We start from the raw sequence: 24,507 nt of genomic DNA, 5'->3' as shown, positions 1-24,507 counted from the left end.
ATATATATCCTGTGGAAATTCTTGGTGCATTATCACTGTACACACAGAAACAAAGGGAAAGAGTAGCCCAAATAACTTTTTGAAAAAAGAACCTCAAGCTAGGGCTGTGTCTATTGGAAAGTTTTGACTTCTCGATACATTTAATAGTAGTTTATTTTAGTGATTTAGATTAGAAATAATCTTCTACTTTTTCCTAACAAATTTTGTTTTCTGGATAACCGTGTCATGTTCCAGGTGTGATGACTGCAGTAATCACATACTATAATATACTTCCCAGTGTAGAGCCCATTAATGTCAGTAAGCTGTCTTAAGTACGAATAAAATAGATTATTTAGTATGGACACAGTTATAGTTTGACTCCTAGTCTTAGAACTAGACCCAGTCACATTAAGAAGCATTGTACCTGCTTTGGTGAGTAACTGAAGACTTTATCTGGGAGTGTTGTCCAGTTGTAAATATTTCAGTGTTTTGTTTTTTTTTTTTAATTGAACTTTTTGTAAATTAATGGGAAGATTGAGAGATTTAAGATGACACAGGGGCTTTTTGCCTCTGAACTTTATTAGTGACTAAAGGAAAAAAGTAAGAATAATCTGTTCATTCATGGTTAAAATTGCATGCAAGTTCAGTAGAGTCCATTGAAATAACTTTATGTAGATTATTTTCTTGTTTTGCAGTTTTAACTGCATTCTCAGGACATATAAATCCAAAGCTTTGCCCTCTGGGGTAGTTCATCTACAACTATTCATTGCAGTTGTACAACTTCGTACTATCTCTTCAATTGTAATTCTGAACTCTTCAGTTTCTTAATATAACAAAAGGAAATTTGATTTTGGGACGGGATTGTGGGTTTTTCCTCTGCCTTTATTCTTTTTTCTTTTTGTTTTTTTTCTGTCTTGTTAGTATTAGAAATTGTGTTTCTTGTTTCTTTCATAGTCTTTTCCCATACACATTTTCTGTCCATTTTCTGCTCAGCTATGCTTGTGTAACTTCGTAACATTTTTAATGAAGATGATGGGATGGTAAGTGGCTGACAAAAATGGAGGTAACTTTTTCCCCTCCTATGTTTTACTGAACTCATTGTTCCTTATGAAACTTACTTCACCATGTTATATTTATAGACCAACAGCTTTGCAGTTAGTTTCCTGACCCTGCTGTTTAGTTAGAACTTAGATATGAAAATCCTTGGAAAGATTTGTAAAAGTCTACCAATGGTTACTCATGGTTAAGAATCCCATAAACATGGCATAGGACTTGGATGTTTGAATTCGAGAAAAAGTATTTTATAACACTTAAGCATCATGATGATAGACTTCTTGGTAAGTAGTAGTTGGGATTTCAGTATTGTAGAATTCACTATTACATCTTGATTCTGCAGTCCACCTTTATTAAAGAACTGAGTGATTTTGAAGGAAAGTTGATAGGTATTTTGAGTTTGACCTCTACAAGTGGATCTTCATATAGGGCAGTGCTGCTACAATGAACAACAGGAATTTAATAGCAATAAGTCTTAATATAATGTTCATTTAAGCAGCTGCCATTTATTTAATGCCTGTCAGTGCCAGGCTGTGTTGTAAATGTGATTGTTAACAGTCTCTCAAGTTTTCGTAACAGTCCTACAAGCGTTTTATAAAGAGGAAACAAAAACTTATCAGAGGTTATGCAACTTAGCCAACATAATTTCCCTAGGGAGAGAGATAACTGGGATCAAAATCTAGGTCAGGCATATTCCTTACTATATCCCATTTTATCTTTTAAACACAGCCTTCTTTTAAAAAAGTATTATAAATTTAGGGGTTTTTTTTTTAAGGTAGGAAAGAAATTCCGGTGAAGCATTGAATACATCTTTAATGGTACCTTTGAATTTGTAGGATTGAAGGTATGTTGATTTATCAACAAAAGTGAGTAAAGAAACCTGTAAGTGGCCATTTATCTACAGTGCTATTTTTAAGAGTCAAGATTGCAAGTAAGATACCATTTAGTATTTAATGTTTTCTATAAGATATACATTGATATAATTGATAATCACGTTTCAGCAACATCTTTGCAATTGAATTTTTACATATGCTGTTGTGCTTTAATGCTTAAAATTTAATTTCTAATATCAATGAGCTTTTGAAGTGTGTAGTATTCAATAAATGGATTGTTAAATTACATAAGCAGTTTGTTACGCTGATTAAGTTTGAGGCAATGTTTCCCAGAAAAGGTCAACACTATGTGTAAGTGGTCTTAATTGATTTTTCTTTAACTGTTCACTTATTACTGAGTGTGCTGTAGTAGTAGATATTATGGCAATTACATCAGTTTTCTGAATTTGTGAAAAATTAAGCATTTCTGTCTTTTGAAATAGCATTTTCTTCTGTGTTGTTTAATTCTCCAAAATTAAAGAACAGTAAAAGAGGCAATTACTTAAGTTTACTATATAACTAATATCTTGAGTTAATTAGATTCTCCAAGGAAAACCTTTAAGTATGGAATGAAGAATTCTAACTTGATTATTGCCTTATTTTGTTTTAGTTAACTTAAATAGAAGGACTGGATCTTGTTTGGTTTTTCTTAATCTTTAGAGTAGATTGTGAGGTGTTTATTTTTTATTTTATCAGAGGTAGAAGTTTTATTTTATCAGAGGTAGAAGTTTTGTTAGAACAAGAAAGACTTCATGGAAACAGAAAGAGCATTGATTTCATTAATAGATTAAATTAGTTTTCAGTTCAGGACCTAGAAAGCAGTATATTATGGAATTGAGGTTATTGAAATATAGTACAATGTAATACTAGCAAAGATGTAGTTAAAACATTTCAATTCAAATGTAAGGAAATTGAAGTATGTACAGGAAATGTGATAGGGGCCTGGGCTAGTCATTTTGACTTCATTAAAAATTAATGAGAAAAAACCCAGCTTTTAAAAAAAGTTCTGGGGAATGCTAGGAAAGAAATTGTTAAGGCTAGAAGAATAGGCTAGTGGTCCAAAGTGGTATTCTCCCTCCTTATCTTCCCTTTGCTTTTTAAGAACCAATAGAGCCCAAGCTATGAAGAAAGATGATCTTGTACCCTAAATGCCATGAAACAGGGTCTTCCTTGTCATCTTTGGTCACTACTGGGTCTTTGGATCTTTGTCCTTTAAAAAGAGTCAATAAAATATTTGTTGAGTATCCTTCCTAAAACTACCTTTTGATATCAAGGACACATTGGTCTAAGTAGAGTAATTTACAGGGTAGTTTGTAATTTAGGAAACCTGGAGCTGGAGTGTGAATTAGTTGGATTTGATGCTTGCTAGGACCAGAGTGTGCAGACCAGCAGGGAGGAGTCCTCTTCCACTTCACTTGGTGCATCTGGTGCCATCAGAGCCTTTTGTTTTGGATTTTGTACCAGTGGTCTTTAGATTTGTGATTTATGATCAAGAAACTAAATCCTAGAATACAGATAAATAAGGCAACCTTGAGGCTTCTGATTATCTATTTCTTTTAGGGTCATTTAGAGATTATTCTCTTGCTTTTTGCTTTAACCCTTTGCAGAATTCCTAGACAATCTGTGAAAAATACTTCAGGTATTTGTCCTAAAGTCATTTTTCAGAGCCCTTCTTCTGAAGCACTGTGATCCTAAGTCTAATTAGAAAAAAAAAAATATCAGGGGCACCTGAGTGGCTCAGTCATTTAAGCCTATGACTCTTGATTTTGGCTCAGGTCATGATCTCATAGTTTGTGAGTTTGGGCCCCATGTTTGGGCCCCACGTCTCTCTCCTCTCAGCACAGAGCCTGCTTCAGATCCTCTGTTGTCTCCCCCTTCCCCCACCTTCAAAAATAAATAAACATTAAAAAAAACTTTTCTTTTTTTGGTTTGTTGTCCTACTTAGAACACTTTTCAGAATATTTATCGCATGATTTTAGTGGAAAGAACACATCATTGCAAGAGTCGGGCAGTCTGAGTTCTACTTCCATTCTCTCTTCTATTTCAATGGAGAGGGTAGCCCTCCTCCAATCTAAGGTAAATAAGTATACCTGTAGTCTGGATTGCATCTCTTAACTACTTTCAAGAATCTTTATATGTTGACAATTATTCCTTCTCTCTGTAATTTCAATCTTGCTTTCTTTCCTTAAATCCACATTCAGACGTGATCAAGTCTCATCTCTTGAAGTCACCACTCCTTTGTAGCCAGACTCCTCTAAAGAACTGTGCACACCTATTGTCATGTTCCCTTCAACCATTTTTTTTTTTTTTAATGTTTGTTTATTCTGAGAGAGACCGCATGTGAGCAGGGGGGGCAGGGGCAGAGAGAGAATCCCAAGCTGACTCTGTGCTATCAGCCTCAGAGCAGGACCGCAGGAGGTGCTCAATCTCACAAACTGAACCACCGAGCCATGAGACCCTGACCTGAGCTGAAATCAAGAGTCGATGCTTAACCGATTGAGCCACCCAGGCACCCTCCCCTCAGCTGTGATTGATACTATTCAACCCATTCCCGTTTTAGCTTCTTCCTCTACCATTTTAGATTTTAAGGTTTCCAGAATGTTCCTCTGTGTTGATGAGCCTTTTTCAGTTCCCATACGATGACTCAGCAAGCATTTGACTCTTGATCACTTTTTTCCTTAAAATATTTTTCCCTGATGAGGTTTTTGTTCCTATCTCTGCGTACTTCTCAGTCTCATTTGCTGCCTTTCTTGGTTTTTATTTTTCCAAATTCTTTTCAGTTTTAGTTCTAGACCACCTTCTGTTCTTACTCTTCACTTTCCCCAGGAGATTTCATCATTTCTTACTTGGACATAGTAGTCTCACTTTTTTCTTTGTTGCCCTGTAGTTTTATCAACAGAGCAACTAATCTATAATTCAAAAAAAAAATTAATATAAACTTTCCCCGACTATTCCAGTCTAATGTGAAATAGCCCCATCCCTGTCACTCTTATTACATTGTCCTGTTTTGTCTTCATCATGGTACTTACTAGTAGTTGAAGTTACCTTATTTGGTACTGGTTTGTTGAGGGTCTTCCCGAACAAGAATGTAAGTCCCAAGAGAACTTGTTTATTTTGTCCACAGCTATATCCACAGAATCTAAACCAGTGCCTGTAATACTATAGGAGCTCGTTAAATATTGGCTGAAGGATGGTGTACCCACTGCTTCTGTTATTAACAATATTGATCCCCAAGTGTATTTTCTACAGACCTGTCCTTTGAGCTTCAGACTGTTTACTTAACTGCCTACCTGATATTTCTGCTAATAAGATGAGCAGTGATCGTCTTGAAAGATTGAGCAGTGATCTTTTCTCCCATCTCTGGATTTCTAGGATTTCCTTGCATAGTGAATGAATCTACCATCCATTTCTGCAAGCCAGAAACTTGGGAGTCTTCTTTAATGCTTCCTTTCCCTCTTCATATTCAGTTCATCAACCAGGGTCTGTGGATTTTGTCACTTGAAAAATACCTTTTGAATCTCTCTCTCCATTTTTGACTGCCATCTTTCTAGTTTGAATTATCATCTAGTTTATCTCTTACTGAGACTAGGGTCCCCACATCAATACTTGCTCTGTTCTACCCTTTCTTTGCACAGTCTAACCAGACTAAAGTATAATGGACATATGGAAGAGTACTTAAATTATAAGCATACAGCTCAAAATTTCACAAAGTGAACATATCTATGTAACCAGAGCTCTGCTCAAGAAATAGAACATTACCAGCACCTACCTTGCCTGAGTGATCTTTGTAAAAAGAAAATATAATCACATGTAAAACTTTTCAGATGCTTTCCATTGCTGTTAGGCTAAAGACCCTGGGTGATGTGACCCCTACCTTCCTATCCAGCCTCATGTTTTATTAGTCTTCTTACTTTCTGTATTCCAGCCCTACTGACCACCTCTCAGTTCCTTGACTGTGCTGTTCAGTTTCCCTTCCTGGAAAGTTCTGTGTGCATACCCCCCCTTCCATATTCATCCTTCAGATTTGAGCTCTTCAAGGAAGCCATTTTGGACATAGCAGGCTTGGTGGGGTCCAAAATACATGTTATATGTTCTCATATACTTTTTCTTTATCAATTTGTATGAGTAGATGATTGTTTCCACTCATTATTTTTAAATCAGAGATTTTGAGCCAGTCTTTGTATCTGTTTTGCTTACCATTACATGGTCATCAGCTAGCACAGTGGCTAGGAAAAAGTGATATTCAGTATTCATAAAATAAGTGAATATGAGTGGTTGTCAGCCCATTATGGGCTGAATTGTGTCCCCTCAAAGTTCATGTGTTGAAGTCCTCATCCCCAGTACCTAGAATGTGAGTCTTTGGATACAGGGCCTTTAAAGGTAATTAAAATAAAATGAGATCATATGGGTTGGGCCCAAATCAAATATGACCGGTGTACTTATAAGAAGAAATTAGGATAAAATGCACACAAAGGGAAGACCTTGTGAAGACACAGCCAGCCAACCTTAAAAGGCAACAGGAGAGACCTTTGAAGAAAACAATCCTGCTGACACCTTGGTCTTGGAATTCTAACCTCCAGAATTGTGGGAAAATTAATTTTTGCTATTTAAGCCACCCAATCTGTGGTACCTTGTAGATTTGGCAAACTAACAATAGATTTTCATATTGAGAATTGGTATGCTGCTTTAACAAATACATAGAAATATTGGAGTAGCTTTGGAACTGGGTATGGGTAGAGGTTTGAAGAATTTTGAGGTGCATTTTAGAAAAAGCCAAGGTTGCCCCAGGAGATTGTGGGTAGAAATGTGGACGTTAAAGTCGATTCTGGTAAGGGCCATGAAAAGAAAGAGCTATTGAAATGGCTTCTGTTGTCTTAGATACACATACGTGCTCATGAACAGAATGTTGGTAGAAATGTGAAAGATGTTTTGGTGAAGCCTCAGATGGAAGTGTTATTGGAGAATGGACAAAAGGTGATCTTGTTAGAATGTGGCAAAGAACTGGCTGAACTGTATTCCAGTGTTTTGTGGAAAATAGAACTTGTATAATGAACTTGAATATTTTAGCTGAGAGTTCTTTTTTTTTTTTTTAATGTTTATTTTTTGAGAGAGAGAGCAGAGGGTCAGAGAGTGAGAGGGGGACACAGAATCTGAAGCGGGCTCCAGGCTCCAAGTTGTCAGCACAGAGCCCGACACGGGGCTGAAACCCACCAACCGTGAGATCATGACCTGAGCCGAAGTTGGACGCTCAACTGAACCACCCAGGCGCCCCATTTTAGCTGAGAGTTCTAAGCAAAGTATAAGATCCACAGCCTGGTTTCTCCTTACTTATAGTAAAATGCAAGAGAGAGAAATTGAGGAAGGAATTGTTAAGCAAAAAGGAACCAAACTTGTGTGAAAAGTTCTCAGCCTGTGCTTATTATGAAGACTTAGAAAGTATGTGTTCTCGAGACAACATCAAGGTTGTTGCTAAACAACTATTTGCTAAAGAGAATACAGGCATGTGACTTATGGATGCATTAAGTTGTCTCAGCAGAACTAGAGCTGAAGTAATGCTAGCAGAAACCCTAACAGCTTGGACCGAAAGGATGAAACAGAATGAAATGAAGGGAAGTGCTCAGACTTCTGGGTTTCCATAAGTCAGTAGAACCGGCTGGCTATGATCCTGTGTTGTCCTCATGGTTGTGATCATGTGTTATCCTTCAAGAACACAGAAGAATGTCCCTAAAAGTTGTTCAGAGGCTGCCGCCAGGGCTGCCACTGCCATCATGGGATCGGAGCCCCAAGCCTGAGGACGTAGGGCTACCGCACTCGTGGGCCAGAAAGGCAGGGCCTCCATCCCAAGGGGTCCAGGGGGCCCAGGGGACAGAGTATGAAGCCAAAGAATAACTATTCTTTAGCCTTAAAATCTAATGGAATTTGCCTTGCTAGTTTTTGAACTTGTTTGGGAACCATTACCCCTTTCTTTCTGATTTTTCCCTTTTGGAATGAGAATGTCTATCCTATGCCTGTCCCACCATTGTATTTTGAAAGCAGGTAACTTAACTAGATTCACAGTTCACAGTTGGAGAGGAATTTTACCTCAGGGTGAATCACAACTCAGGTCCACCCATACCTGATGTAAATGATATTTAGATGACTTATTAGAGTTGATGCTGGAATGAATTTAGACTTGGGGGGCTGTTGGGATGATGTGAATATATTTTGTGATGAGAAGAACATGAATTATGGAGACGGTAGAGTGTTATTGGCTGAATTAAGTTCCCTCAAAATTATATGCTGAACTCCTAATACCCAGTACCTCAGAAGGTAACTATATTTGGAGATAGGGCCTTTAAAGAGGTAATTAAGATAAAATATGGTCATATGGATGAGCTCTAATTTAATATGACTGGTGTCCTTATAAAAAGAGGATATTAGGACACAGACACACAGAAAGGAAGACCATATGAAGACACTGGAGGAAGACAGCCATCTGCCAGCCAAGGAGAGAGGCCTTAGAAGAAAACAACCCTGCTGACACTTCACTCTCAGACTCAAAACCTCCAGAATTCTGAGAAAATAAATTTCTGTTGATTAAGCCACCCAGTCTGTGGTACTTTGTCATAGCCTTACCAAACGAATACACTGCTATTACACTAGCTAGCTGAGAGGCATTTCCTTCTCTCTTTTGCAGTCCTTCATGTGTCAAATAAGGATACTTGACTGGATCATTGGTTCTTAAGTTTTAATTCAAAGACTTCTTTGGAAATAGCGTGTGTTTCATTAAGAAGTATACAGCAGATTGCCTGACACTGGAGGTGTTCACAGTATAATTGAGTTCTGTGTTTCAGACTGTTCCTTCAAGGCGCCTTAGGGACTGTTGTGAAGGACGGAAACCTCCACTTGTAGTAGAGCACAGAATTCAAAATTGCATACTTAGAAGATAAGTTGCAGTTCTGACTGCAGCTTGGGTAAGCCACTTAACTTTCTGAAACTTTTCCTTGCAAGTTTAAGGACAGTACCTTTCCAATCTCTAACGTAGGGTTATTGGATGAATTAAATGAGAAGACTATGTTAGAATTTTAACTGAAATAGCTCTTTTAGCCTTGAGATTCCATGATTTTGTTTTGCCTTTTGATAATTTCATCTCTTGATATATACTAGGAATAGGCAGAGAAGGAAACAAATTGAGTTTTTAAAAATTTATATTTATTTGTTTTGAGTGAGAGAGAGCACGTGCACGTGTGAGAGCCAGGGAGGAGCAAAGAGGGAGAGAAAATCCCAAACAGGCACCACACTGAGTGTGCAAAGTGCGGCTTGATTTCCTGACCACAAGATCATGACCTGAATGGATATCAAGAGTTGGAGGCTGAACCAACGGAGCCACCCAGGCACCTCCAAACCAGTGGATTTTTATACCAGTTAGAAGTGCTGAGAGATACCTAGAAGGAAAAGTTTGGTGTTCTAGTTATTAAATTTGTCAAAGATATTCATATTCCTCTTTAACAAAGGCATTTGAGGGGCGCCTGGGTGGCGCAGTCGGTTAAGCGTCCAACTTCAGCCAGGTCACGATCTCGCGGTCCGTGAGTTCGAGCCCTGCGTCGGGCTCTGGGCTGATGGCTCGGAGCCTGGAGCCTGTTTCCGATTCTGTGTCTCCCCCTCTCTCTCTGCCCCTCCCCCGTTCATGCTCTGTCTCTCTCTGTCCCAAAAATAAAAAACGTTGAAAAAAAAAATTTAAACAAAGGCATTTGAGTTAAGGTGTAGAATAGCTCAAAACAATTTATGTTGTTGCATGTGCCTTTTTCTCCTACAGTTCACTATTGGCTCACCTGTGTTGTGTGGACTGTTGGTATGATCCAATCAATTTGATATTCCCGTGTTTACTGATAAATTTAGTATGATTAGTTTCACAGAGCAGTGTATTGGCAAGACCACGCAAACATATTTCTTTAAAAGAAGAAAGAAGGATTTTTTTGGTTTGTTTTAATGTCAAGCATAATAAAAGTAGTGAGGCTCTGTCCCCATCCCACCTTGGTCTTCATGGTGACAATTTTCCCCTTGTTTTTCATACATGACATTCTATATAATGTTCATGTAATGGTGTGTGATACTAGCTTACCTGTAATTCTGTGAAACAGTTCATTGCAGCCTGGGCTTCTATGAAGTGAATTATTCAAGATGGGAACATCAGTTTGAGTGTATGTCAGCTTTCTATTTTTGTAATACAGTTAGAGTTGTTACAGGATTCATTAGACAAATGGGAAGAAGGTTTATGTTGGAAGGTAAGAAGCAGTTTGTAATATTTTAAGATGTAATTTACTAGTACCTTGGGATGCTTGGGTGGCTCAGTCCATTAAGCATCTGACTCTTGATCTCTGCTTAGGTCATGATCTCACAGTTTGAGATCAAGCCCCATGTTAGCGCAAAGTCTACTTGGGATTTTCTCTCCCTTTCACTCTGCCCCTCCCCTGTTCATGCTCATTCTCTAAACAAATAAATAAACTTTAAAAAACACAATTACTAGTACCTCAAATATAGCATTCTAACTTTTTAATAACATACCATTCTTCTTGACTCAGATTATTTTGTACTCTTACAGTGAAGAAGAAATTACTATATTTAGAAACAATTTGCTTATAGAAAAATAAGGTTATCTGTAAGTAGAATAAATACCATTCGACAAAGAAGAGAAATCAGAAGAAATAGCAGTTTTTAATTAGTCTTGAGACTTTCCAAGCAAGATGTCAATAAATTGCTGTGGTATGGAAATAATGTGGAATGTTCAAGACCTGTGTGTTTGGTTTTTTGAACTCTCCCTTTGTAGGTCAGACTTGCTGAGGGCACAGAGCCTCTAGTAGTTCTTTAGAACAGAAGCTCAGGGGAGCATCTTTCCCATGGCAGTAAAGAGAGCCGTAGTGGGTCTTAACTATAAGTCTGAGAAAACACTAAGATTATGCTGAGGAGACAGAAGTTCAGTCAATAAATATGAAGCAAGGTATGGTAAACTGGAAGACACAGAGAGTCTGGAACCAGAACCTGAAATGGAATGGAGTACAGTGGGCTCCACACAAGGAAGTCATGAGTGGTGTTGAAATACTGGAGGCTTGCTTTACTGGTTGTTGGCCGTATCATTCCTTGGTGGGCAATGGACTACTTTTAAGTTACAGAATTGGACTAGGAAAACAAGGCTTCTTCCTTGAATTGTCTTGCCTACTGCGTATCAGAATGCTTTATGTTTTCCTAAGTACATCAGCCGTATCATGACCCTTGGGACAATCTGTGCAAACATGTAGTAGATGGACTTAGTGCAGTAGGGAAATAGGTGGAAACAGAAGCTACTGGGGATGGAGTGGTGGTTTCTTATTGGAGGAATGTGGTTGGGAAATATGAGCCAGTAGTGAGAAGAGACAGTAAGGTGTTTGTGCATCAACATGTAGCAGTGGAGTTACTTCTCTACTGTTCAGTTAATGAGTTGGTTGTCATTGAGTGAAATGTGGAAGAATAGGTTCAGGGAAGTCTTTCTGGAGGAGTTGATGGCTAAGCCTCGTCTAAAAGTGGGATTTAGCAAGGAAAAGAGTATAGGAAAAGGCTTGTAAGGCAATAGCCACTGAGTGACTCAGTGCAGACTCAGAAGCAGCAAACAGTAATGCATTTATTCATGTGCATATTTACTCAGTATTTCGTGAGTGCCTACTATGTGCCAGGCATTGTTTTAGGTGATACAGCAGTGAACAAAATAGACAAACCCTCTGCCCTTTTGGAGTCAGTGTAGGGAAGCAGATTCTATACCAATAAATAAGTGCCAAATAGGTCAGATGATAAGTGCTATGGGAAAAGTTGAAGCAGCATAAATGGGACAGGGAAGTGTGGTGTAGGGGAATGGGTGCTACTTTACCTGGAGTCATCAGTGAAGGCCTAATTGAAGAGGTAACATTTGAGGAAAGACTTGAAGAGAGTGAATTAGCAAAGACAGCAGAGAGGGAAGAGCAATTCAGACTGGATCCTACAAGTGAGGGCCCAGATGAGGTGGGACTGTGCTTGGTGTAGTTAAGGACTCCAGGAGATCCATTTGCTTGGAGCCAAGTGATCATAGAGCAAAATAGAAGAGAGTCCAAGAGGAAGAAGCAACCAGGTAACATGAGCCTTGGAAATTATTGAAGGAACATAGGCCTTTACTCTGCTTGAAACTGAGAGTTCTGAGTATGCTCAGAACTTACGTTTTGAGTTACACAAGTCATTTCTGGCTGCTGTCTTGAGAATCAGTTTTAGGCAAGAGTGGAAGCAGGGCTCTTGCCATAATGCAAGTGAGAGATGATTGTGACTTCAACCAGGGGGTAGAGATGGTGGTGAGGATTGTTGAAGCTGAGTTGTCAGGATTTGCTGAGTAGATCAAATCATGGATATGAGAGAGAAAAAGTTGCAGTTTACTGGGAAATGATGTATTGGAGGAGGAGCACATTTGGAAAGGAAAACAGATATTCCATTCTCGACATGTTAAATTTGAGGTGCTGCCTCTGGAATGCATCTGAATGGAGATGAAGAATATGTCGTGTGCTTAGGGGAGAGGTCTGGGCTAGAAATACAAATTTGGGTATGGGTGGGAAAGCAGGTTTTTTGTTGTTGTTGGAACAACATTTGGCAGTGGTTTGATGGAGGTATAGAGTAGTGGAAGATAACTCCAGGCATCAGTTCTCAGTCTTTTCCTCATGACACAGAAAACAAAATTTGCAGGATTTGCTGGAGTAAATGGACCAGCCTACTCTTCCCAAGGCTCCTGGTCCTAGGGCTTGGGAGCTACACCTGCCACAGGCTCCATTCAGTGGTCTCATCTTTTACCCATTTGAGGCATTGCCAAGCACACAGATTGGGAAGTTCTGCTCTAGAGAAATAGTCAGATCAAGGGGTCAAATCTAGGAGAGCCTGACACAGTGTTAATGAGCTAAGACTTTGTCTTGCAGATAATGGTTATCACCAAAGAGATTTCAGCAGAAATGTGTCATAGTTGCATTTGTTTTAGATAGGCACCTTTCAAACTATGGTGAAAAATTAGTTTTTAAAAATTTCTAATCTATCACAGTCTGATACCTTAGTAAAGTCAATTACTAGAAAAAAATGTTAAGTAAAATATTTTTTTAACTTCAACAGATATAAAAATCCAGATTGCTATACAAGTTTTTAAAACTTACTGCCAATTTCTGTATTTATCCTTTTGTGGGCTAGTAGCAGACTGCTCATGGACTGGCATCAGTGTGGATGATACTTTTGAGTAGCAGTGTTTGGAATGGAGTATACTTGACAGAGAAGTAATAGAAAGAAACATCTGTAGACATCTTGTCAGTTAGTCGGAAAGCCACCAAACCTTTTGTTGTGTTTGTTGAATAGGTGGGGTGGCCTGAGGCAGCCTCCCAAGGCAGTGGTTTGACAGAGGTCTAAAACTCGGGGTGGAGCTTACTCTACTGATAAGTATAGTGGCCATTCTGATAGCGTGGTCTCTTCCATTTCTTCACCAGCATTCTGCTGTTGGGGAGCCCTCCAGGGTTGTCCTGAACTTGGTCAAGCATAGCTTATGTTTAACCATCTCTTGGTAGGTAAAATTTGATTATATGCTTTAGTTTCCATGGTGACCAGATGGTTACAAAGGATTTGGGTGGAACATGGTAGAGTGACATTGTTGTCGCCTGTTTTCCATTGTTGTCGCAAAAAAAAAAAAAAAAAAAACCCACCTGGGTTGTTTTAGATGTCTGATATATAGGTTATAAAAAACTAAAAACTTTTAGGAGGAGCAAGGAGGCCTTTCTGAATTGACTACAATTAAAGATGAGTGGAATGATTCACTGTTCTGCATAGTTAGTGCATGAAGGCTACCCTTGTCCTAGGAAAGCCACTGTTCCTTGTTTTTCTGTTTTTGTTCCCCTAATAAAAATATCAGCATTTATCGGAAGAAGATGGAGTCCTCCTGAACCCATGTTATGTTTCTCTGTCTCTATTTGAGAGGACCCGAGCTGCCCCCTGGAAGTAAATATACCCATCTGACAGGGTCACCAAGTATGTTATTTAGTCAAACTTTTTTTTGGTTTGTTTAAAAAGGGCCTTTTTGTCTGTGATAAGCACAAGTATACTTCCATTGGTATGGACTCCTCACCACACCCCTCCCTAACCCTACCCATCCTAACTTGGGCTGTCCGATCAAGTCTTGGGCAAGAATAGTGAGAAGGTGTTATCGGGTCAGAACCCATATTCTTAAGGAAGCTGATAGATTCAAGAGTTCTTATTGATAGACATACACTCTGAGTGAGGGAGTCATTGCAAGATGGCTCTTGAATATGCAGTCAGAATTTGGGATTTGGTGGCATGTCAGCTAACTGACCTGCCCCTTGGCACAGTCGATGAGTATCTTTATCTTCCTTGCCAGGGGTGTGTATCTGGTATGTCCGAAGGGTGGTCAAAACCCAGAGGTGGTGTGATTGCATATATGTTTTTGCAGAGGTAATATTCAAATTATTTAATCGTCGGTGTGGTCAGCCAGTTGGCCACCTTGCACATCTCTCTATCTCAGAAAAAATCCTGAGGGAATCAGTGGTGAGTAGTAACAGCCTTTTGGTCAGAGGACCAAAAGAGCACCAGACCTTTGCCTACTGGGGTGCCAGTGCTACTGCTGCTGGTATCTCATCTCATCTCCCACTGTCTTCCAGGCCAGCTCTAGCAGAGGGGACACAGAGGAACAGGGTCTGGGTGGCTGATTTCTCTGGCGGCTAATGCCAGGTCTGTTCTGGGTCAAGGCTCACTTGAGTTTCCCCAGGAATGAGTAGGAAAGGCAGGTAAAGCACAGGCTTGCCCTTGGGAGTCCACTCTTGAAGGGAGCCAATAGCTGTGTCCAGGAGACAAGATTTCTGGGGGTTGATTTCATGGGCACCAACTGGTCATAATTGAGGCTGGTTACTGTGCTAGAACGGAAAACTGTGGGCCGTTTGTGGTGCCAGTCACTAACCTGCTGGTTGGGGGGCCAGTGGGGGTCCTAGAGAAGGGGCTGGGCTGCACATTGGAAGGGTCCCAGGGTAACTATATACTAAATGGTACAGAAGAGTTTGAGTATTTTAGCAAACCGTGTTGGCCACATTATTTTAGCTCTTTGAGGTCTGAGAGTCATGGACCTGCAGTTTTTATTCACGTAAGGAAGTTGTGTGGTTCTCCAGTTTTCTCCTAATTCTTTCCTGGGATGGGTGGTGTCCCAGAGAGAATATGAGATCAGAATGCCCAGTATTAGGTGAATAGCACCTCCCTCACCTCTGCTATTCGCTGGAATTGATTAGAATTTGTCTCCTGCACTCTCTTTCCTGTATCCAGGGAGCCCAGTGTGCCTCTCACGTGCACATGTTGAATTAACAGTGTCTCTGTGTCTGCTAGTTTTAGGGACAAGTCTGAAAACTTGTGTAGGGAGGTGAGAGGAAATGGACTTGGCTGAGATTGTGGTCAGACAGGTGAGTGAGAGAGCTTAGGTTTTGGAGACCACAGCCAGAGCAAGATAGTTTGCTCAGGTAAGCCAGGACTGATGCAGAAGGGCATTCAAGCCAAATCTTTGGAAAGCATGGAAAACCAATTTCATGAATTGATTTCAAGGACCAAGAGTTTGGAGTTCTAGAAGGGAATGTGAGAAAGGCCACAGAGAGAGGAAGCTCCCAAATCTTTGAAGCAAATAGTACAAAGAATCTCTGGTGTCCTTGTCAACCATTTGATACTTAGATTTATTGGGTCTGTGTAAAGGTAAAAATTCTAAGCGGATACTGGTGAATGTAGAGAAGGTAGTGACATATTTCTGTATGTGGGTGAAATTTATTAGAAAATTTATAGATATTATGTAGAAAACGAGACAGATACTGTACCTGAACTCTAAAAGTATGTCCATAGGAAACAGCTGAGAAAGTATAATTGGTGAAATTATTCAAATGAAAGAGCTGAAGGGGAAAGAGAATGCTGTGAACACTTCAGTAAGAAATTGAGCAGGGTAGTTTTGAGTACATTAGAGAGCAGATTGGCTGATTGGGGGTGAGAAGGGTTAAAATATACTGCTTTCTAAGTATAACAAAACAACAAAGATGGTACAGTGAATAGAATACTACAGTCAAGAAATTAGAACCGTTGTTCTCATTATACTACAGTTTGGTGACATTACTGTCCCAGTTCATGACTCAAATAATTGCATATAAAGATAATACCTTTTTATTTTCTTACAAATACTGTGAATATTAATGAGATGCTATTTATGGTATACTCTGGATTCTGCAAAAAAAAAAAAAATACTAGACATATTGCTGGCTTCTATTTGGCAGAGTATTTAACATGTTAAATGGAATGTTAGGGCCAAAAGGGATTTATAGGACATCTAGCTAAAAACACATCTTGGAGATGAAGAAATTGAGGTGAAATACCACCTAAAATTCAGTAGAAGTATTAGAACTAGCATCCAGGACTCCTGGCTTCCAGTCACTTCTTTCCTAGTAAGTATTTATGGTGAGTAACATTAGCTTGTAGTGTTTTATTTTTTTGTAAATTTATTTACTTTTTTTGAGAGACACAGAGTGTGGGTGGGGGAGGGGCGGAGAGAGAGGAAGAGAGAGAGAATTCCAAGCAGGCTCTGTGCTATCAGTGCAGGGCTTGATCCCAGGAACCATGCGTGAGATGACTTGTGCTGAAATCAAGAGTCAGGCGCTTAACCGACTGAACTACCCAGGTGCCTCAGCTTGTAGTGTTTTAATAGTTCGTCCTTGGCAGTTGCCAAGTTGGCTACCCAGAGAAATTCATGAAGATTTTTAAAGGCACTTACATGAAAATTGAATTCATTCATAATTTATATATTAAAAGCAGCATAAAGCATGATTGAACGAAAATAGGCTCAGTTTTGGTCACGTCTTTAGCTACATTTAACATTTTAAATAGGAAATGTTGACAAGAGACTTTGTTATAATTTAGGGGTAGGGTGGGGACACTTAGCCAATTCAGCAATGCTCAGCATCCTAAGTTCTTCAGATAGTCATAAGGACACCAGAAGTTATATATGTTACTTTCACACCAGTTAATTCTTGTCACAAAGCCACAATTCTACATGTGCAACATAGTGATGCGTGGAATAGAGAAGTGAAAACTGATTCCAAGAAGTCAAACTTTCTGCTGCTTGGAAGACAGCCAGAACATGTGTTATGAACTATCTCTTAAAAAGGAAGTAGCCAGAGGTCTATAGAAGAATGCCATTGACCTATATGGCCATAGTCTTAGATGATCCCAGATTGAAGTTTTCGGACAGTTTCTCCTTTGGAACACAATCTTAAAGGGAAAAATAAAGTCACTGGTGAGGTCCAGGAATGTAGCCAGCCCATCACAAAGATTCTAAAGTCTGGATCATTAAATCCACTGGTACTATATGTGTTAGGATCCACTTAAGTCATATGTCATGAAGGAAAAGGTGAACAACTGTAAGCAGGAAAGTAAAAAATCTACCATTGTACTCAAGCTGCTACCTAACTGAGACACGAGGGAGGGAAAAGCATTGGTTAATATGCTGTGCAGCTTTCACACGTAGGGGCTGCTCCATGTGAGCATTTCTTGTGGCAAGAAGAGAGAACTTTGTCAAGTGTGACTGGCACGTACACGGTGAGGACAGTCTTCCCAAGGACGTAGTGTGGAAATGATCTGTAGTGCTTGAATTGTCTTCTTGGATATGCAAACTGGGATATAAATTATACGTATAGATAATTCAAGCATGACCTAAAAAATGCACATAAAGCGAAGAAAAAGCAACAGTCCTTTTTATTCCTAATCCCCTTCACACTCTGCTTCATAAACAGAGTTAACAGTTTGATGTGCATTTTTCAGGCCCTTTTTGTGTTTATGTTAAACACATACACACACACACACACACACACACACACACACACACACACGTGCAGGCAATCTGTATGTATGTTAATTGAGGATCTATTGTGTTCCAGATCTTGTTCTAGATGTTCTTTCACTCCAAAAAGAAGTCAGAAATACAAACACAGTTTACTCATTCAGGAGTCATTTCCTTATGCACTTTGTTTGGAGCATGACTAAAGTCTCTAAGAAGAGTTCTGATTTGCTAAAGGCGATGATACATGTTCTGTACACCCACGTCCCTATTTTAAAGGCTCTCTTAATGAGGCGATTTGCATTTTTTGTACAAAATTCCAATAAGGCTATTTTAATGGTTTACCTACCACAAATATTTCAGCAGTAGCAGGTGGTGGTAAAGTTGGGGCCATCTCAGAATAAGAAATTAGATCTGATATCCTGAAAACATTTGATGATACAAAAATACTATAAAATGCAGATAGAACTCAAAAATCTCAACCATGTGGGGCCGTTTGAAAGAGAGCCATTAAAATGTAGTTCCAATATATTTGATGTCATTTAAGGTATAACAAGAGCTCACTCAGTACAGTAATAGTAGCTTATTTGCAGTGACATCACATAGAAGGCAGTAATCGACATAAACATTTGTTTAAAAACATCTAGGGTTATTAACCATTTTCCAGTGAGTAGAATTATTGATGTCTGTCAGTTGACCAAGTTGTATATGATTTTTTTGTGTGTGTTAGAAAATAAAGGCTTCAATAATGCACACATTTTGTTGCTTTCCATCAGTGCTATCAGTTTGTATAAATGATGGGGTTAAAAACAAACCCCCAATTTTAAGTGTATGAAATTTTAAATCTCTGCTTATGGGCCATCCAGTTTTGGAAATTGTTTATTCTTAGAGGGGATGATACTTCTTCATGTTTGGAAAGATTTAGCTGTGTAGTTACTATATTTATCTTAAAACAACAGCTGTGACTTTTGAATGTGTCAAACATGTTAAGAACTTGAAAAGTTGTAGCAAATCAGAGATATCTTAATCCTGCTTGCTATTAATGGGATTTACCAAGCAGATTTAAGTTTGTAATTTGAATTGTTATTAATATCCTTTTCAAGCGTACTAAACTAATGAATTCTCACTTTAATCATATTAATTTCTGATAAGAAAACAGATGTTGAGCCTAAAAGTACTTGTAGGATACATGTAGTAAGAATAATTTTTTAAATTTTATGTTGGGGGCACCTGGGTGGCTTAGCTGGTTAAGAGTCCGACTCTTGGTTTGGGTTCAGGTCATGATCTCACGGTTCATGAGTTTGAGCCCCACATCAGGCTCTGCCCTGACAATGCGGAACCTGCTTAGGATTCTGTCTCCCTTTCTCTCTGCACCTCCCGCTTGCTCTCTCTCTCTCTCAAAATGAATAAACTTAAAAAAATTCACTTTAAAATCTTATCTTGGTGTTTGGGGTGTTTAAAATAAGCATCATTTGGAAGTGCTAAATCCTAAGGCAGTAGGGGTGATGTGCATATGAGATCATGTATGGGCATCACATATCTCATTTCAGGTTCAGGCAAGAAGTATAATTAAAAAGCTTCATAATATATTTTTCTTTTCCTATAATTTTCAGAAAGTTGTTTAGCTTTACTATTTAATTTGTTGCTTTTCAAATTGTCAGAGTTAGGCCTTTTGAGAGGGATAAGTAAAAAGATTTTTTTTTACAAAGTAATATATTTTTTTTACCACATTTGCAAAATTCCATAATAAATGACCATTTCAATTAGGAAGAACTTCTGGTAAAGTAACAACTTTTTGCAGTTTTTTAAATGATAAACTATGACTCTTTGGATTTTTTGTTTTATTATTTTCCCATTTGATTATTGGCTTAGCTACTTTGTAGCTTAAGCTTTTTTCTGTGTGACTTGTCCATCAAAATATATTGTTAATTTCAAATTGCTAGAACTTTTTGCTATAACTTTTTACTAGAAAAACCTACAGAAATTCTCTCTTTTATATTTGGTGTCTGCTTAATATAAAATGAACAGGGTTAGTTAGGTAATAATAGTGATGTTGAGATCTATGAATTTGTAGAATTCATCATGAGCATGTAATATGTCATGATGAATGGGGGAGCACCATTGCATAGTGTTTAAGAGTGCAAACTTTAAATGCCAGAGACCTCTACCATCTACCAGATGTTTGGGAAAATTACTCAAATTTAAAAGTGGGGTTGTTAATAGCATCTACCTATTAGACTTTTGTTGTGAAGATTTGAAAAGATAATACATGGGGCACCTGGGTGACTCAGTGAGTTAAGCGTAGGACTTCGGCTCAGGTCGTGATCTTAAGGTTCCTGAGTTTGAGCCCTGCATCGGGCTCTGTGCTGACAGCTGGGAGCCTGGAGCCTGCTTCGGATTCTGTGTCTTCCCCCAACCCCCGACCTCTGCTCCTCCCCTGCTCACATTCTCTCTCTGTCTCTCTCTCTCTCTCAAGAATAAATAAACATTAAAAAAATATTTTTAAGATAGTACATGGAAAGTATGTATAGTAAGCACATTAAGGAAAAATAGTGATATGATTAATAACTAAGAAGAGTTATTTGAGACCCAAAGAATATAAAAAAGGAAAAACAAGCCCTGCCCTCTTTCCTTGCAAAATTCCATACCTATGAATTTTCTGAGTTCTGTATTTTCAGGTTCTGAGCCACTGTCCTAGGGATATAAGCCTCTCTTCAACTGTGAAGGCATTGGTTGAGGCTCCTGGAGAAAATGTTTTCCTGCTCTAAACAGGGTGAAAAATGAAGATTTACTCTAGTTAGAAAATTAAACATTGCATTCTGGACATGTATAAGTCACCAGATAAGCTCAGACAAGAGCAACAGCTCCCACCATAAACCTAGTGGTAAAATTATTCACTTAACAGCGCCTTCTGTGTCGCAGGCACTATTCTAGGTACTGGGGGGTCAGTTGGCAGCAAAACAGAAAGCACTTCACAAGAACTCAAAGAAGACAAATTAATCCTATGTTATGTTAGAAGGTGATAAGTGCTAAGGAGAAAAGTAAAGCAGGAGAAAGAAAATATAGAGTATCTGGACCAGGGTAAGAAGAGCACATGTATTGGGGGTGGGGGAGGGAGGGAGTGGTTGCAATTTTAAACTCTGGGGACAGGATAGGCTTTACCTGAGAAAGTGACATGTAAGTGACTTAGATTTCCCAATCTTGGTTTAAACAGTTATCAAGGGGATTTTTGAACAACATAAAGTCCAAGCCAAGTTTTTTAGTGTTTATTATATGACCATATAACAAAATAAATTATAATTAGCTGTATGTTTTTCTTACTGAATAGTGGGTACTACTGTCGGTGTAAATCATTTCTTAGCAATGAAAATTAACCTCAGGGATCATTTAAAAAGAATTAGAATGGCCCAAATCTTGGCAATTAAAGTAGATTTGTAATAGAAGATGAGAAATGTAATTGATAAAATTGGAGTTAATATGTTAGAATATTGAGCTCATTTACCTTGTTAATCATGAATTTTATGCATGCAGCAGCATGATCTTGTCAAGGGAAAGTAAAAAGGCTTTTCTGTGTTTGAAGCAATCCCTATGCAGTAATGAGAATTTATTTGAAAAGGTGTTAGAAGATTTGAAATTAACTAGTTCCCTTGGGGAATTTAACTTTCAGGGAAACAGTGAATTTTATCCAATATATTTAAAATATATGCTGCTTTGTCTCTTTATACATTTTTTAACAATTTGAGGATAGACATAATGAAATCAATATATTTAAGAACAAGCTTGATGTTAACTTGGAGGATCTGCAGTTTGTTATCGTTACTGGCAATAATAAAATTTAAAGCAAAGTGGAAGCTTCAGACCTCCCATTATAGAAACAGGAAAATGGATTCAGTACACTGTACTGTAGTTCTAATTGGAATTATTCTTGTTCATGACCGATGAGGACATAAAGAAGTCGTTAAGTAATAAAGAGCTTTTTTACAAGATGGAAGTTAACCATAATTTGGGGGTGTTATTAACTAGAACTGAATTTGCACACAGACTTTTTTGTGTGGGATACGTTCATGTTCAGTCAACGCATAATGGTATTATTCTACGGTAAAGCTTAAATGTTGAAAAAACTTTAAACATTTATATTTTTTTCTTTGTCTACTTATTGAAGAAGGTCTTAGGGATGCATTTGTGTATTTTTTCTATTAAAAAAGTAGTACATGCTCAATGTAGGGAGTTCTGGACACACAGAAAATCACAAAGAAATCAATGCCATAATTCACCACCACTGCCATTTTGATATATATATCTTTATTTTAATTGTGGGATTTATAACTTTGATAGCTACGTAGCATGATTGAGTACATAGACCTTGGAATTAGAGAGACTTGAGTTTAAGTCTAACTCCACATATTTATTTATTATGTGAACTGAGCAAATTTCTGAGCCTCAGTTTCTTTATGTGTTAAATAGGGAAGATGATGATGGTAGTACTTTCCTCACAGGTTGTTCATGGGTAGGATTAAATGAAATTCTATGTACATAAAAAATATCTGCCCCATAGCAGTTATGCAGGAAATATGAGCCATTATTGCTGTTTTGTAGTATAGGTGTTTTTTTTTTTTTTTTGTAGTATAGGGTTTTTTTTACTTCAATATGTTGTAAGCATTTTTACAAGCTCAATCTTTATTTTTCTGAAGGATATTTCCTACTTTATTAACTGAAATTTATTATCTGATTATTTTATCTTTTATTTTTAAATGTTTAATTAAAATAATGACTTATATAAACTTTAATTGTAACTATAATAATTATTGATTGCATGTAAAAAAGGTTTATGTTCAAACACATTTTTGTCACTGCAAATAAGGTACATCATTCAGCACAGAGTACATAATTCAGGCATTTTATGAATTTCAGTTTCTCTACTTCCTCACCCATTCTTGCTATTGTGGGTCTTTTTTTTACTATAGCCATTCTAGTGGGTGTGAAATCATTGTGGCTTTGATTTGCATTTCTTTGATGGCTAATAGGTTGAGCATCTTTACATGTGTTTACTGGTCATTGTATACCTTCTTGGGAGAGAAAGGTCTGTTCTGATTCTTTGTCCATTTTTAAATTGGATTTGTCTTTTTATTACTGAGTTGTAAGAGTTCTTTATATAGTCTGGGTACAGATTTCATGTCAGATATATAATTTGAGAATATCTTCTCCCATTCTGTGGATTGTCTTTTCACCATCTTTTTTTTTTTTTAACGTTTATTTATTTTTGAGAGACAGAGATAGAGCACATGCAGGGGAGGGGCAGAGAGAGAGGGAGACCCAGAGTCTGAAGCAGGCTCCAGGCTCTGAGTTGTCAGCACAGAGCCTGATGTGGGGCTAGAACTCAGGAACCGTTATATCATGACCTGAGCTGAAGTCGGCGTTTAACCTACTGAGCCACCCAGGCAGCCCGTCTTTTCACCATCTTGATGAAATCCTTTGAAAAACAAAATCTTAGGGGCGCCTGGGTGGCGCAGTCGGTTAAGCGTCCGACTTCAGCCAGGTCACGATCTCGCGGTCCGTGAGTTCGAGCCCCTCGTCGGGCTCTGGGCTGATGGCTCAGAGCCTGGAGCCTGTTTCCGATTCTGTGACTCCCTCTCTCTCTGCCCCTCCCCCGTTCATGCTCTGTCTCTCTCTGTCCCAAAAATAAATAAACGTTGAAAAAAAAATTTTTTTTTGAAAAACAAAATCTTTAAATTTTGATGAAATCCAATTTATTTCTTTTTTATTTGGTTGCTTGTGCTTTTGTTGTCATCTCAAAAACCACTTCCTAACTCAAGATGATAAAGATTTATACCTGTTTTCTTTTTTTCTTTTTCCTTTTTTCTTTTCTTTTCTTTTCTTTTTTTTATACCTATGTTTTCTAATAGGAATTTTGTGGATTTTAGCTTTTATGTCGAGGCCTTTATTTTGAGTTAAATTTTGTATATGGTATGATGTAGGGTCCAACCTGATTCTTTTGCATATAGATATCCAGTTGTCCAACATTTGTTTACAATACTTGTCTTTCTTCATGGAATTACTTGACAAAAATCAATTGGCCATAAATATAATATAAGAGTTTATATTTGAAGGCTCAATTCAGTTCCGTTGATCTCTATGTTTATCCTCATTCCAATACCACACAGCCTTGATGACTACAGCTTTATGGCAGATTTTGAAATCAGGAAATTGAGTCCTCCATTTTTTTTTTTTTTTTGAGATTGATATGGCCATCCTGGGAGTCTTGAATTTTTATATGAATTTTAGAATCGGTTTGCCTATTTCTGCAAAAAAGGCAGGCAAGATTTTTGATAGGGTTTGTACTGAATCTGCAGAGCAATTTGGGAAGCATTGCCATTTTAACAATACTGTATCTTCTGGTTCATGAACATGTGATGCCTTTCCATATACTTAGGTCTTCTTTAATTTCTTTCAACAATGTTTCATAGTTGCTTTTGTTAAATACATTCCTAAGTATTTTATTCTTTTTGATGATATTGTAAAAGGAATTTTGTTAATTTTCAGATTGTACATTGCTAATATGTAGAAATGCTATTGATTGTTGTATATTGTTCTCATACCCTGAAAGTTTGCTAAACTAGTTTAATAGTTTTTTAATACATTCCTTAAGATTTTCTATATATAAGATCGTATCTGTGACTAGAGATAATTTTACTTCTTTCTTTCCAGTCTGGGTGATTTAAATTTTTTTCTTGCCTATTT

At 38.0% G+C, this 24,507-nt stretch overlaps 1 protein-coding gene across 3 annotated transcripts in view; it reads left to right on the top strand.

Moving 5' to 3' along the window:
* The window catches only part of LOC122481236 (NEDD4-binding protein 2-like 2), a 73,680-nt gene that overhangs the window by 24,042 nt on the left and 25,131 nt on the right, over window positions 1–24,507 (top strand). The window lies entirely within an intron of this gene.

Source organism: Prionailurus bengalensis, chromosome A1 (genome assembly GCF_016509475.1).
Source record: "Prionailurus bengalensis isolate Pbe53 chromosome A1, Fcat_Pben_1.1_paternal_pri, whole genome shotgun sequence".
NCBI classification, from domain to species: Eukaryota; Metazoa; Chordata; class Mammalia; order Carnivora; family Felidae; genus Prionailurus; species Prionailurus bengalensis.
The sequence above is the reverse complement of the archived record's forward strand: the minus strand, read 5'-3'. Positions and strand labels throughout refer to the sequence as shown.